At 43.3% G+C, this 14,640-nt stretch overlaps 1 protein-coding gene across 3 annotated transcripts in view; it reads right to left on the bottom strand.

The window, feature by feature from the left end:
- Nucleotides 1-11,318, bottom strand: part of llgl2 (LLGL scribble cell polarity complex component 2) — a 144,400-nt gene extending 133,082 nt beyond the window's left edge. For 2 of the 3 annotated variants that reach the window (XM_078570639.1, XM_078570642.1), the window contains exon 1: nt 10,803-10,869. The gene's annotated coding sequence lies outside the window, so the exon portion shown is untranslated. Of the gene's footprint in view, nt 1-10,802; nt 10,870-11,238 lie in introns of those variants that run through there. The other variant, XM_078570640.1, reaches the window with a different exon arrangement.
- Nucleotides 11,319-14,640: the final 3,322 nt, after the last annotated feature.

Raw genomic sequence — 14,640 nt, 5'->3', positions numbered from 1 at the left:
AAGAGCGTGCAGGGGGGGCATGCCAGAAGCAGCACCAGGCTTATCTAAAAATGAGGTGTCAACCTGGTGAAGTGACAACATAGAACTACCTGCATGCCAAACAGTGGAAGCAGCATATGATTGACAGAGCTCAGTAATCCCACAACCAACGGATCAGATCCAACGCTGCAGTCCTGCCATATCCAGTCATGATTAGTGGTAAAGGACTGGAGGTGGTTCCACAAATACCCCCATTCTCGATGATGGGGAAGCCCAGCATATCAGTGCAGAAGACAAGGCTGAAGCCTTTGCAACAATCTTCAGCTAGAAGTGCTGAGTAGATAATCCATCATGGCCTCCTCATAAGGTCCCCAGCATCTTCAGCCAATTCTATTCACTCCATATGATATCAGGAAATGGCTAAAGGCACTGGATACTGTAGAGGCTATGGGCCCTAAACTTTCCGGCAATAGTACTAGAGGCTTGTGTTCCAGAGCTAGCCACGCCCCTAGCCAAGCTGTTCCAGTGCAGCTACAACACTGGTATCTACCTGACAATGTGAGAAATTGCCCAGGTTTGCCCCATCCACAAGAAGCAGGACAAATGCAACCCATCCAACGACCACCCCATCAGTCTACTCTCAATCATCACCAAAGTGATAAAAGAGGTCGTCGACAGTGCTATCAAGCAACACTTACTCAGCAATAACCTGCTCACTGATGCTCAGTTTGGGTTCTGCCAAGGCTACTCAGCTTAAGACCTCATTACAGCTGAACTCCAGAGGTGAGGCGAAAGTGACTGCCCTTGACATCAAGGCAACATTTGACCAAGCATGGCATCAAGAAACCCTAGCAAAACTGAAGTTCAAATGGGAATCGAGAGAAAACTCTCCACTGGTGGAGGTCATACCGTACACAAAGGAAGATGGTTGTGGTTGTTGGAGGTCAATCATCTCAGTTCTGGGACATCACTGCAGGAGTTCCTCAGGCCCAACCATCTTCAGTTGCTTCAGCAATGACCTTCCCTCCATCATAAGATCAGAAGAGGGCATGCATGTTTGCTGATGGTTGCACAATGTTCTGCACCATTTATGACTCCTCAGATACTGATGCAGTCCATTTCCATGTGCAGCATAACCTGGAAATCATTCAGGCTTGGGGCAAGTAGCAAGTAACATTCATGCCACACGAGAGGCAGGCAACAACCATTTCCAAAGAGAGAATCTAACTACCTTCCAGACTCTCAATTTTTACAGCGCAGGTGATCATTCGATCCATTGTGTCTGCAGCGCCTCTCTAAATGAGCAATTTACTTAGTGCCATTCTCCCCATTACCCAGCACATTTTTTTTCATTTCAGATAACAGTCTAATTCCCTTTTGAATGCCTCAACTGAACTTGCCTCATTCCAGACCTTAACCATGCATGAGAAAGTTTTTTTTCCCTCATATCACTTTTGCAAATTACCTTCAATCTGTGCCCCCTCTTTCTTGATCCTTTCACAAATGGGAACGGTTTCTCCGTATCTACTACATCCAGGCCCCTCAGGATTTTGAATACCTCTATCAAATCCTCTCTTAGAACTGTTTTCCTTAGAGAAACAAGGCTAACTTCTCCAATCAATCTTCATAACTGAAGTTCTTCATCCTTGGAACCATTCTCATGAATCTTTTCTGCACTCTCTCCAATGCCTTCATAACTTTCCTAAAGTGTGGCACCCAGAACTCGATGCAATACTCCAGCTGAGGCTGAACCCATCTCCTATACAAGTTCAATATAACCTCCTTGGCCTTATATTTTAACATTCAATGGATTTAACATTGCTGAATCCCCCCATTATTAACATCCCGGGGGGTTACCAGAAACTGAACTGGACTAGCCATATAAATACTGTGGCCACAAGAGCAGGTCAAAGGCTGGGAATTCTGCAGAGAATAACTCACCTCCTAATTCCCCAAAGCCTATCCACCACCTACAAGGCACAAGTCAGGAGTGTGATGGAATACTCTCCCCTTGCCTGGATGAGTACAGCTCCAGCAACATTCAAGAAGCTTGACGCCATCCAGGACAAAGCAGTCCGCTTGATTGGAGCCCTTCCATAAACATTCACTCCCTCCACCACCAATGCACAGTAGCAGCAGTGTGTGTAACATCTACAAGATGCACTGCAGCAACTCACCAAGGCTCCTTCGACAGCAACTTCTAATCCCGTGACCTCTACCATGGAGAAGGAAAACAGCAGATGTATGAACACCACCATCTACAAGTTCCCCTCCAAGCCACTCATCATCCTGTCTTGGAACTATAACCGCTGTTCCTTCACTGTCACTGGGTCAAAATTCTGGAACCCCTTTCCTAACAGTAGTGTGGGTGTACCAACACTACACGGACAGCAGCGATTCAAGGAGGCAGTTCACGATCGCCTTCTCAAAGGCAATTAGGAATGGTCAACAAATGCTGGCCTAGCCAGGGACGCGCATATCCTGTGAATGAATTAAAAAAAAAAAAATTTGGACTTGGGTTTGCAGGAAATAACTTCAGAACTTACAATAATGAGTATAGTAACAGACTGGAAAAATAGGTAGACACATGGCAGATGAAAACACAGAAGCCTGAAGTTATGTTTTGGTAGGGAGGAGGAGGAGGGGGCAAAGTAACCTAATGGTACAATTTTCAAGCAGGTGCAGGAGCAGAGACGCCTGTGGGTATATGTACATAAATCTTTATAAAGATGGCAGAAGTTGAAAAGCCTGTCAGAAGAAAAATACATGATCTTGGCTTTATTAAGAGAGACATTCTAGGAAGATATCATGACCTTAGAGAGGGTCCAGCATTGAGGTACTGGAATGAATTCCCTCATTCCTGAAGCCAGTTTTGCGGATTGACTGAAGAAACCGAGGTTGTTCTCCTTGGAGCAGAGAAGATTAACATGGGAAATTGTTTCCTGTGACAGAAGGTGTTGGTAATCAGAAGACACAGATTTAAGGTGATCAGCAAAAGGATCAGACAACACATGGAAACTTTTGTTTCAAAGAAGCACAGCAAGTTTGTGGCCATCTGGAATGTACTACCTGAAAAAAAGCTAAGGGGAGCAGATTCACTCGCAACACAAATGAATTCTTTTTAAAAAATGCAGGGGTATGAAAAAAGAGCAGGGGAGTGGAATCAATTTGTTAACTCCACATAAGAGCCAACACAGGCATAATGGGCCAAATGGCCCTCTTAGATTGTATGATTTTATGACAGCAATAATGGTAAACTCCTGAGTGTTTGAATTATGTCCAAAATGCAAGCAATTGTCTTCCGTGAGACCTCCTGACTGAAAAGCCCAATGCATGATTGGCATGGACGTCCACAGAACTGGTTGTTCATGTTGTCATTGTCATTAGCTTGGGGAACCTCTACAGGTACACCACCTCTAGTTTATCTTGGGACACATCAGATGTTATGAATTTGGCATTGATGGTCCTTGAAACATGCCAAACCCAATTTTGGTGCTTGCCTCCACATGGGCCAGTTGGCTTCAATGTTTTCCCAAGAGAGGTGGTCTGCAAAGCAGAAGTCTTAAATCTCTTTTTAAGGGTGTCCTTATATAGTTTGCACTGACTGCCTTGACATCATTTGCATGCGATGGTACCCCATAGAAGATCTGCTTGGGGGTTCAGTATTCATCCATGGAGGAGACATGACTTGCCCATCTAAGTGGGATCTTCTGGAGGGTTGTGTTTTTTCTTTTTTTTTTGTTGAGCCCAGCAAGATGAAGAACCTCATTGTTTGCATTTTTGTCCTGCCATCAAATTCTCATGATAGGCCTTATTTGGTGGAAGCGTTCCAGAGCTTTGACATGATATCTATAGCAGACCCAGGATACTGTACCATATAGCAGGGTGATCAGGACAATAGCCTAGTAGAGCTGGATTTTAGTCTTCAGCTTAATGCCATGCTGCTTCCAGGCATGATCATGCATTTGGACATAGGCAGAACTTGCATTCTGGATGAGGGCATGGATATGTTCATCATAGTGGCCTCGCCAGACAGCACACAACCAAGGTATGAGAATTTTTCTACAACCTTGAGACTGGTGCCATCAATGGTTATGTCTGGTGTGCCTGGTGCTGGCTGAAACATAACCTCAGTCTTGAGGACAGTAAATTGGAGACAAAAGTTTTTGGCAGCACTCGAGAATTTGTTTGCCATAGTCTGGATATCTTCCTTGTTGTGGGTAGCCAGGGCACAGTCATCTGCATACAGAAGCTCTCCGAATACTGCCTGGGTGATTTTGGTGGAGGCACACATTCTGGAGAGATTGAAAAGCTTCCCTGAATGGAACCTAATGTTGATCCCTGCAGGCCTGTCAATGGTGACTTACTTCAGCAATACAGCAAAAAGATTGAAGACCTGGGAGCTGAACTTGTTCAGACATCCTAGCTTGGACAGCAAGTGCCACAGACCAGGTCAACTCTCACTGTCAAAAGCTTTGGTTAGGTCTATGAACAGCAGATATGGACCATACATTTTATTCCTCGCCAGTTACTATAACAGCAATCAGCAGCAAAAATCAGTCAGACTCAACGCAAACAGCCTAGACTCAGTCCCAATCCTCGTACAAAAATATGTACACAACAGCAATCACAGAACTTCTGTAGCACCTCACTATGTGAATCATCAAGACACTGTCATGCTGTGACACTACAGAAAGGCATCATTGTACACTGAGCTAGTGTACAAATAAAATTAGATGTGTTAACGGAGAACTGCAAAATAGAACTATTATTCAATCTCAGATCATGCCTGGACAAGCCTGTTAAATTTACACACACATCACATTAAATCATCAGTGCAGCAGCAGCACAATAGGATATGCTAATATAGGGCTCCAAACATCACCATCCAGATTGCAACTCCCCTTATCCACTGCTTTTAGAAACCTGCCACATCAAGGTGAACTGATACAGCTGAGTCGATTAAAGGACAGGGAACCTGCTTTGAAATCAGCTGCACTTCATTGTTCCTATGACCCTGGATATAGTCAGGAATCCTAAAGATACTCAACATTGGAGAAAAGTATGAGTGTGCAACTATTACCTGTGGACTAGGGTCCCAGCAACCAGTCAGTTCCCCAGGAGGGGAAACTCTTTCGAGTTACCAACAGTCACAGATTGCAACTCTTTTCGAGTACAATCACAGTTCTTGGTTTCCAGGAGTGGGACATGAACCCACAACCCTCTGATTCAAAGGCGAGGGTGCTATGAACTGAGCCACAGCTGACACCTCAGGGGAAACTCTTTCGAGTTATCAACAGTCACAGATTGCAACTCTTTCGAGTACAATCACAGTTCTTGGTTTCCAGGAGTGGGACATGAACCCACAACCCTCTGATTCAAAGGCGAGGGTGCTATGAACTGAGCCGCAGCTGACACCTCGACACCTCAGGGGAAAGTGCATCTGTAGCAGCTGCTTTCTAACTACAAATTACCCACACTGTGGGAGACGAGGGACTCACATCAGTATTACAGGAAGGGTCTTACTCCACTTCATTGCTCCTTTCCTACAAGATTAGCAGATCTGGGACACACCCAGTCATGACCCCATTGTCAGGTTCATCATATATCCAACAAGGTAGCATACATGCTCCTGAAGCTAAGGGCCACCCGAATCCTACCAAGAACTGAAGAACAGATCTGCATGAATACAACATCTGACTGGGTCCTTGGAACATCCCAAACCACCTTACAAGCAATGAACTAATTTTGAAATTCAGTGTGATAACACAGCAGCCAATCTGCATATAGTAAGATTCCATAATAGGAGATAGAAGACCAGGTAGAGAATATGATACCAGACATTTCAGGAAAAAAGAATCAATCAAATCACTAAAAAGTTAGCCATGTGCAAGAAAACAGTATAAAAACAAGTGAAGTGTAGAACGCATACCTCTGACCATGCTATGTTCACTCAACCTTAATATAATTATGCAGCTCTTCCTTGAGGCTTTTCCCTGCCTGGCTGATGCTCTAATTACTATAAAGCACATCTTTTTATTAAAAGCTTCCACCTCACCAAAGAGGCTTCAGGCCAATCCCATCCAACCACCTGCTCTGAAATGTCTGCTCAGATTTTGAGAACTGTGACAAATTCCAACACAGCAGCTGAGACAATCCACAATATTCCAAAGAATATGTGAATTTGCCCCATTTCCCAATGGTTAAGAGATCCTTTAAAAATTTCCAGGATCCAGTCCCAGGTTCGTATTGTTGGAATCATATGTCTTGAAGCTAACTTTTCTTTTACAAAATGGAAGGACTTGGCATTAACTGTGCATTGGGATGCTAACCTGGGATTTTTTTTAAAAAGGTCATAAATTCACCTCAGAACTGTCAACAAGCAGACCTCTTCTAAGAAATCACCTGACCTTTATGGTACTTGAGGAAGATCTGGTTGATTGTTTTGAGCTTCAGTCATGATAATTGATGGGAAAAAAAACCTGAAGGAAAAGGGGCTAGGAAATCACATGGTAGAAGGAAGAAAAAAAACCTTAAGTTTTGAACTGCTGGTTAGGGAACAAGCTGAGGAAGGATGGCTACCCTAACTGGCTCCCTCTCTCTACCTTGACTAAAATTGTGTGTGGCTATCAACCTGTAGCCAGAGAACCCTCAGATGAGTGTAACTAGTCTGCACTTGGATCTGCAAAGCAGCGACCAGTTGGCGAGAACTTCCAGACATCCACTGGGACCAGCCACCCGTCTTCACACAAGGGAACTCCAGGCTGACAGCAGAGACCCTGTGGACTTTATCCTTTATTTTATAATGCCGATCTTCTAAAGTCCATCCCTGCAGAGAGACTTTACCTGTTTCTCCATGTGTGAGGGAGATATTTGTAATCGGGAAGTATAACCGTGTATTAACCAGTACTTGCAACTTGTTAAAAAGCTATGTTTTATAATAAATAATCATTCTGAGTTTATTGAAGGAAGCCTGGCTGACGACTGTTATTCTGGGCACCAGTAAGGGAAATAGACGACGTGCTATTTTGGCAAGAAAATTAAGCTTTCCAATTAATGTTACAGCCTGCGGAGTAGTGGGGCTGGATCATACATGCACTCCTCACATCCCAGTCGTAACAATATCTTCACCAAATACTAAGCAGTTCTTTCTTGGGCCATACCCTATCTGTGTATCAAGTTTCATTGAAATCCGTCCATTAGTTTTTAAGATATATTGATTACAGACAGACTTAATGGGCGAAAACATTACCTCCACCCACCTTCAGTGGCTGAGAATGCAATAATGGCACTAAGGACTGACAGATCTCCAGGATCTGATGCTTTCCTGAATTTGTAAAGCATATATCATGTGTCATGAACCTAAGTGAATTTTGTGAGGAACTAACTAAGCAGTACACAACAAATGCCTATGGATACTCATGGAATTGCTGGCAAATCATTTATCTGGTTAAGAGATCGTCTTCTATTGCCTAACCGGAAAGTAGGAGTAATGGGTGTTTACACGAATTAGAAGGATGTGGCTAGTGGTGTCCCACAAGCATTTGTGCTGGGGCATCAACTATTCGTTATATTTATTAATACATAGAGATCCACGTTTGCCAATGACAAAGATTTGTGGTACAGTAAGTGTAGACAAGAGCATAAAATCACTAAGAGAAGTTGAAAGATTAATTGGGAAGGCAAAACTGGAGCAGACAGATTTTAATGCAGACAAGTGTGAGGTCATCCATTTCCGACCAAGAAGGGTCTGTGTATTATTTAAATGGTTAGAACAATGGAGGTCCAAAGAGATTTAGGGATCCATTTACACATCTAAAATGTAGTGGTCAGGTATGAAAAAAATTAAAAAGGCTAATGGAAAGTTAGCCTTTTCAACTAAGGGATAGAATATCACACAGAATTTTTAAAATATATTCGTTCACAGGATGTGGGCGTCACTGGCATTTATTGCCCATCCCTAATTGCCCTTGAGAAGGCGTGGTGAGCTGCCTTCTTGAACCACTGCAGTGGTGTTAGGGAGGGAGTTCCAGGATTTTGACCCAGCGACACTGAAGGAATGATGATATATTTCCAAGTCAGAATGGTGAGCAGTTTGATGGGGAACTTGCAGATGGTGGTGTTCCCATGTGTCTGCTGCCCTTGTCTTCCTAGATGGCAGCAGTCGTGGGTTTGAAGGTGCTGTCTAAGGAGGTTGGTGAATTCCTGCAGTGCATCTTGTAGATGGTGCACACTGCTGCTACTGTGTTTCAGTGGTGGAAGGGGTGCCAATCAAGTGGACTGCTTTGGTGTCAAGCTTCTTGAGTGTTGTGGGAACTGCACTCATCCAGGCAAGTGGAGAGTATTCCATCACACTCCTGATTTGTGCCTTGTAGATGGTGGACAGGCTTTGGGGAGTCAGGAGGTGAGTTACTCGCCACAGGATTGCTGGCCTCTGACAATATATGGCATTTATCAGGCCATATGGCCCAACCAGTCTATATTGCCTTTTATGCTCCACTGAGCCTCTTCTGATCCTTCCTTATCTGAGTATCAGCAATAACACTTTATTCTCCTCTACCTCACATGCTTATCGAGCTTCCTCTTAAATGCAAATATGTTGTCTGCCTCAACCACTGCCAAAGGTAGTGAGTTCCACATACATAAATTACTTCTGAATTAATTATTTGATTTCTTGGTGACTATCTTGCTCTTCCCCACAAGTGGAAACACTGTCCACTCTATCAAACTTTTTGATAATTTTCAAGAGTCTATTAGGTCATCCCTCAGCCTTCTCTTTTCAAGAGATCCAAAAAAAAAAGAGACACAGCCGGTCCATCCTTCCCTGGTGGGAATAGCTCAGTTCTGATGTCATTCAGTCTCCAGTGCCCCTACATCCTGTTTATAATAAAGCAACCAGAACTGCACAAGTGAGGCCTAACCAAGGTTCTATACATTTTAACACCACTTTCCTCTCAATTCTATTCCTCCAGAAATAATCCCCAATGCTATAAACTGGCCTTATTGCCCTACAACACTATTTATAAATGATTTGTGTATTTAAATGGAAGACTCCTTTCCTCCTCTAGGTCATTTAGATCCTTGTTTTCTAGGCAATGTGGTATTCTTACTAAAATGTATAACTTAACCTCACTTGTGTTGGAATTAATTTGCCAAGTTTATTAACGTCTTGCAGTTTGTTGCAGACCTTGTCAATATTGACCATCAACTGCACCATCCCTTCACATTTTGATGTTGTCTACAAACGTTGAAGTTGTGTTTTTGATTCCAAATTGAATTTGGAAGTTTATTTAATATTTCTGCTCCTTATATTTTAGAGGTGACTATCATTTCAAATATCTTCTGATCACATGTCCACCTGAAATGTCTCCCTGGCAGAGACTGCATCTAAATAATACTTCTGCCATTTTGTTATCACTGCCATGATTTTTATCCTGACCATCCTTTCGGGGCCCTATTCCCATCCCAATTTTCCTTTTAGTGCCTGTAAAATATTTTATTCAATGAATGATGGAAAAGTGAGGGGCTGAATGGCCTTCTCCTGTTCCTAACCCATCTTTTGGGGTGTTGGTCGGGAGAAGCAATAATCAAACGGGACACCTTAAAGCTATTTGCTTTTCTTTCAACCATGCCATTGTATACTGTATCACCAACTCAGTGTGAAGATGGGACCTTTCTTCAATATGTTGTCCAAAAATTGGGTAGGCACCGAAACAGTTTACCTTCCCCTCACATCACAATGGCATTACCATCACGGAATCCCCCACTATCAACATCCTGGGATTACCACTGACCAGAAATTAAATTGGACTCACCATATAAATACTGTGGCTACAAGAGCAAGTCAGGGGCTAGGAATCCTGCGACGAGTAACTCACCTCCTGACTCCCCAAAGTCTGCCCACCATCTATGAGGCACAAGTCAGAAGTGTGATGGAATACTCTCCACTTGCCTGGATGAGTGCAGCTTCAACAACACTCAAGAAGCTTGACACCATCCAGGACAAAGCAACCTGTTTGACTGGCACCCCATCCACAAACATTCACTCCTTCTACCACCGATGCATAGTAACAACAGTGTGCACCATCTACAAGATGCACTGCAGGAACTCACAAAGTCTCCTTAGACAGCACCTTCCAAAACCATGACCACTACCAACTAGAAGGGCAAGGGCAGCAGACACATGGGAACACCACTATCTGCAAGTTCCCCTCCAAGCCACTCACCATCCTGACTTAGAAATACATCGCCGTTCCTTCACTGTTGCTGGGTCAAAATCCTGGAACTCCCCATCAGCACTGTGGGTGTACCTACACCACATGGACTACAGCAGTTTAAGAAGGCAGCTCATCACCACCTTCTCAAGAGCAATTAGGGATGGGCAATAAATGTTGGCCTAGCCAGCAATGCTCGCATCCCATTAATGAATAAAAAAAGTCACAGCAGTTATTGACTTCAAACTGAACAGAGCATATCAGCGAGTGTCCCCCTCTCTGCCATCACAATCTCAACTCCTCTGCTAGAACAAAGTTTGGAACAAGGTACAGAGATATGATCCATCAAATTCACCCCCTCCATCACCCATGCAGGGCTACCTCAACTATCAATTCCCTGCCCTCTCTCACCAAAAGACAAAACTGCTGTTAGGATCCTGCCAAGTGAGGATAAATTTGTTCTGGGCACAGGAAAACAGCTGAAACAGCCATGGATTGCATAGTGGAAAATTCCTAATATAGTAACATAACTTACTCAGGTAGAAGAATGCAGTGCAATGAAATGATCAGCCAACTGGGATTATAATTAAATTACAGGGAAATACTCACTCAAAGCCAGCCATTCATCAGCTTGCAAAGTTAAATCAAGTCAGTCTGCACCATGGTCACTGTAGATGAAAAAACAAAGATCAACGACCTGATTTCTTAATTAGTAGTTCACAAATTAGGGAAGCATTCAGACTTTAGGAAATGCACTTCCTGTACAGAAAGTGGCAAAAATTCCAAGGCTTGTCATTAACTATGGAGTGCACAGAGAAAGGAGCAACATTATTGATTGATTACGCAATGCCCCAATCACAAGTGCAATGCCGATATTATGGGATTGTTTCCCTACTACAGCAATGAATTGCAGATGATGTCAATATGAAATAAAAACAAAAACTGAAACCGCATCAGGTCAAATAGCATCTGGCAACATTACAGGACAGCACCCCTCACCATGAGCCAGTGTCCGTTACAGGACTATAAGCAATTCTCTCCTTACCCAACATTGACAAACACAGCAGGGTCAAGAAGCCTCCTTTAGCCCAAGGGTGCTGAGGCCAACTGTAGTTGCTAACCAACAGAAGTATTCGTGTACCAAACTCATCCAGCGAACCTTCATACAGACTATATCCTTCTCTGAACGAACGTCCTCATCACTGACAATTGGTCATAAAGTTCAGCACTAAAACCAGCCTCTTCCTAGGAACTTTCAAATCAACTCAGTCCCAGGTTGGGAAATAAAATGCCTTTGGCTTATCTCATAATTTGTTTGTGACATGGATTTTTCATCTCCCATATGGAGGAACATAGCAGTGACTCAGAGCAGCAGTTAGCAGTCCTGGACATTGCAGGTACAGAACTTCAAACACTGAACTCTGCAACAACTATCTATTGCTCACACAGGGTCTCTGGCGGGGGGGGGTAACTTCATTCAAAAAAAAATTTCCTTCCAGATTGTACTGAACTCACCATATATTTAAAATTATTCTATAGAGTAAGCAAGTGAAACTACAGGAAAGCAGAATTTTTGGTTGGGAATTCCAAGCTCTAGCTCCCAAGAATAACTTGCTGATCGGTTCCCAGAGTTAAAGTAGGTACTTTCCAAAGCACCTGATACCAGTAAATCAGTCACAAATATCTCACCAATCACACTGCACAGGTCCAAACATGCCTCAATGGCAAGGCACCAGCATTTCACACGTTAGGTAGAGCTTACAGATACAGCAAAAGCGAGAGACGCATTGACCCCGCACACCCAAACTCTGTACCCGGATGTTCTCATCATAGTGAAATTTACACACGTTAACTGAACAAGGACACTCTTACCTCAACGAAAGTGCATGGTGGGCATGTGAAATTTTTTTATATTGCACTTGCTTAAAAACGGCAAAACATCAAGCAGATTGGCTGACGTGAGCTCTTTGAGCTCCTGACGATGGTTTGGGTGGGGGGGGAAATGGTGAGGACAGTTACAGAACCATAACTGGGAGTGGGAACAATTAAAGGTGAAGATAGATCACACACGAAGGATATCCAAGCACAAAAGCTGATAAGTCAGTTGGTAATACGCCTGTCTGTGTCACAAGGAACTGGCTTCAAGACTCATGTCAAGCTGGAGCACAAAAATCAAGGTTGACATTCCAGAGCAATACTGAGGGAGTGCTACACAGTCAGGGGTGCTATCTTTCAGGCACCAGAGTGTGCAGGCAGAGCCTCAGGTTGACATATAGATCCCATGGCACTATTTCAAAAAAGAGCAAGGGAGTTATAGTCAGTATCCTGGTCAATATTTATCCTTCAATTAATTAATTTCACACAAAACAGATTTTCTGGTCATATCACATTGCAGTTTGTGGGAGTTTGCCAAGCACAAATTGGCTGCTACATTTCCGACAATACAACAGTAACTACGTTCCAAAAGCACTTCATTGGCTGTAAAGAGCTTTGAGACATCCTGAGGTTGTATAAATACAAGTTTTTTTTTAAAAAATGAGCATCTAGCCCAGTATCCTCTTGATCACAAAATCTTTCTACTTCCACCTCTGGGGCTTCAGCTGCCTGAACCTCCACCCCTAACCATTGCCAAAACCCTTAAATTTTTTTGTTCCTTCCTGATTCAACTTCTCTAATAATCTCCAGCCAACTTCCCATCTTGCACCTCACACATTGCAGCTCATCTCACCCAAATCTCTGCTGCTTCATTCAGCCCCTCACCACATCCCGTTTTGTCATCACTCCTAGCTTGTTGACCCAAAGCACACTTATCTCAAATTAAAATTATCATCCACGTTTTCAAATCCCAACATGGCCTTATCCCTCTCAACCTCTGGTGACCACCTCCAACCCCCTCCTATCTTGTCATTCCCCAATTTCAGCCTCTTGTGCAAATCTTCACTCTACCTTTGGCACGTGCCTTCAGTTGCCCAGGCCCCAATTTCGAGGGCTTCGTGCTGAAACCCCTTTGTCTTCAAACACACGTTCTTGCAAAGTTTACTTTGTCTTGAGAAGCTTCAGCTAAATGAGATTGCATTCTCCTACACTGAAGATGCTAAATAAATGCAGGTTGTCGTATGTACTGCTAATTGACAATACTAAGGGTACTGGGATCATTGTTTCACTCAAATTTATAGTTAACAACCAATAGCAGATTGATAACGTAGCTTTGAGCGTTCAGCACAACTCAAAGACTGAAGAAAGAACTTCATATCTGATCACACTGATAAGACAGCCCAAAACCCTTCACATCTAATAAGTGACTGCACTTCAAAAAGTAATTTATGTAAACAAATGTGTTATTCAGCTGTACACAGTAAGGAGCAAGGTAAACTGCAAATGAGAAGAATGGCCAGTTAATCCGTATAGTTGATGGCGTTACTTGAGGGGTGAATATTGGTAGGACATGGTGAAAACACCATATTTCCTTCAAATAGCAATTTGGAGGTGGGGGGCATCTAAATGACTCCTTCAGTGGTACACTGCACTGAAGTGTCAGACTACATTCTGTGCTCAGGTCCTAGCATGGGACATAAACACACAACCTCCTGACTTAGTTGGCTTTGGGTTATGGGGTGTTGAGAAAAATCACCAAGCCTCTAGCCCAAGATCATTATCCAGTGACATCTGAGCCTCACTCCTGAGCCTGTTCAGAGAAATGGACTAGGCTACACTGTGGCACAATAACATAGCGAAGTTATTGCCAACCTCTAGCTGCCAAGATCAGGTCCACACTGACTGCTCGAAAAATAGTTGCTGACTTGCAAGGTACCTGCTGTAATATTTTCTTCTCATGCATTGCATCAAAAAACAAAAAACACCTATTGCTGAAACCTCCAAATGCCCTTCCGCACCCCTGGCCAAAACCTCCAAATACCCTTCCGCACCCCTGGCCAAAACCTCCAAATGCCCTCTTCCTGAATCTGGAGTACTTTGTACAGTTTTGCTCTCCAAATTTGAAAAAGCACATAATTACATTAGCAGTTCAGAGAAGGTTCATAACTCATTCTTGGGATGAAGGGCTTATCTTATGAAGAAAGGTAGAACAGGTTAGACCTATACCGATTGGAGTTTAGAAGAATCAGAGGTGATCTTACTGAAACCTACAAGATCCTTAGGGCACTTGACAGGGTGGATACTGGGAGGATGTTTCCACCTGTGGGAGAGACTAACACTAGGGAACAGTTTACAAATAAGAAGTCTCCCTTTTAAAACAAGTGCGGAGAATTTTTTCGCCTCGGAGGCGGGGGGGGGTCATTAATATATGGAATTCTCTTACCCAGAAAGTAGAGGTTGGGTCATTGAATTTATTCAAGTCTGGGTCAGGTATATTTTTGACAGTCAAAGGTTATGGGGGTCAGACAGGAAAGTGAAGTGAAGCCACAACCAGATCAGTCATTAATCTTAT

Source organism: Cetorhinus maximus, chromosome 24, assembly GCF_964194155.1.
Source record: "Cetorhinus maximus chromosome 24, sCetMax3.hap1.1, whole genome shotgun sequence".
Classification (NCBI taxonomy): Eukaryota; Metazoa; Chordata; class Chondrichthyes; order Lamniformes; family Cetorhinidae; genus Cetorhinus; species Cetorhinus maximus.
This window is presented reverse-complemented; position numbering and strand designations above follow the sequence as displayed.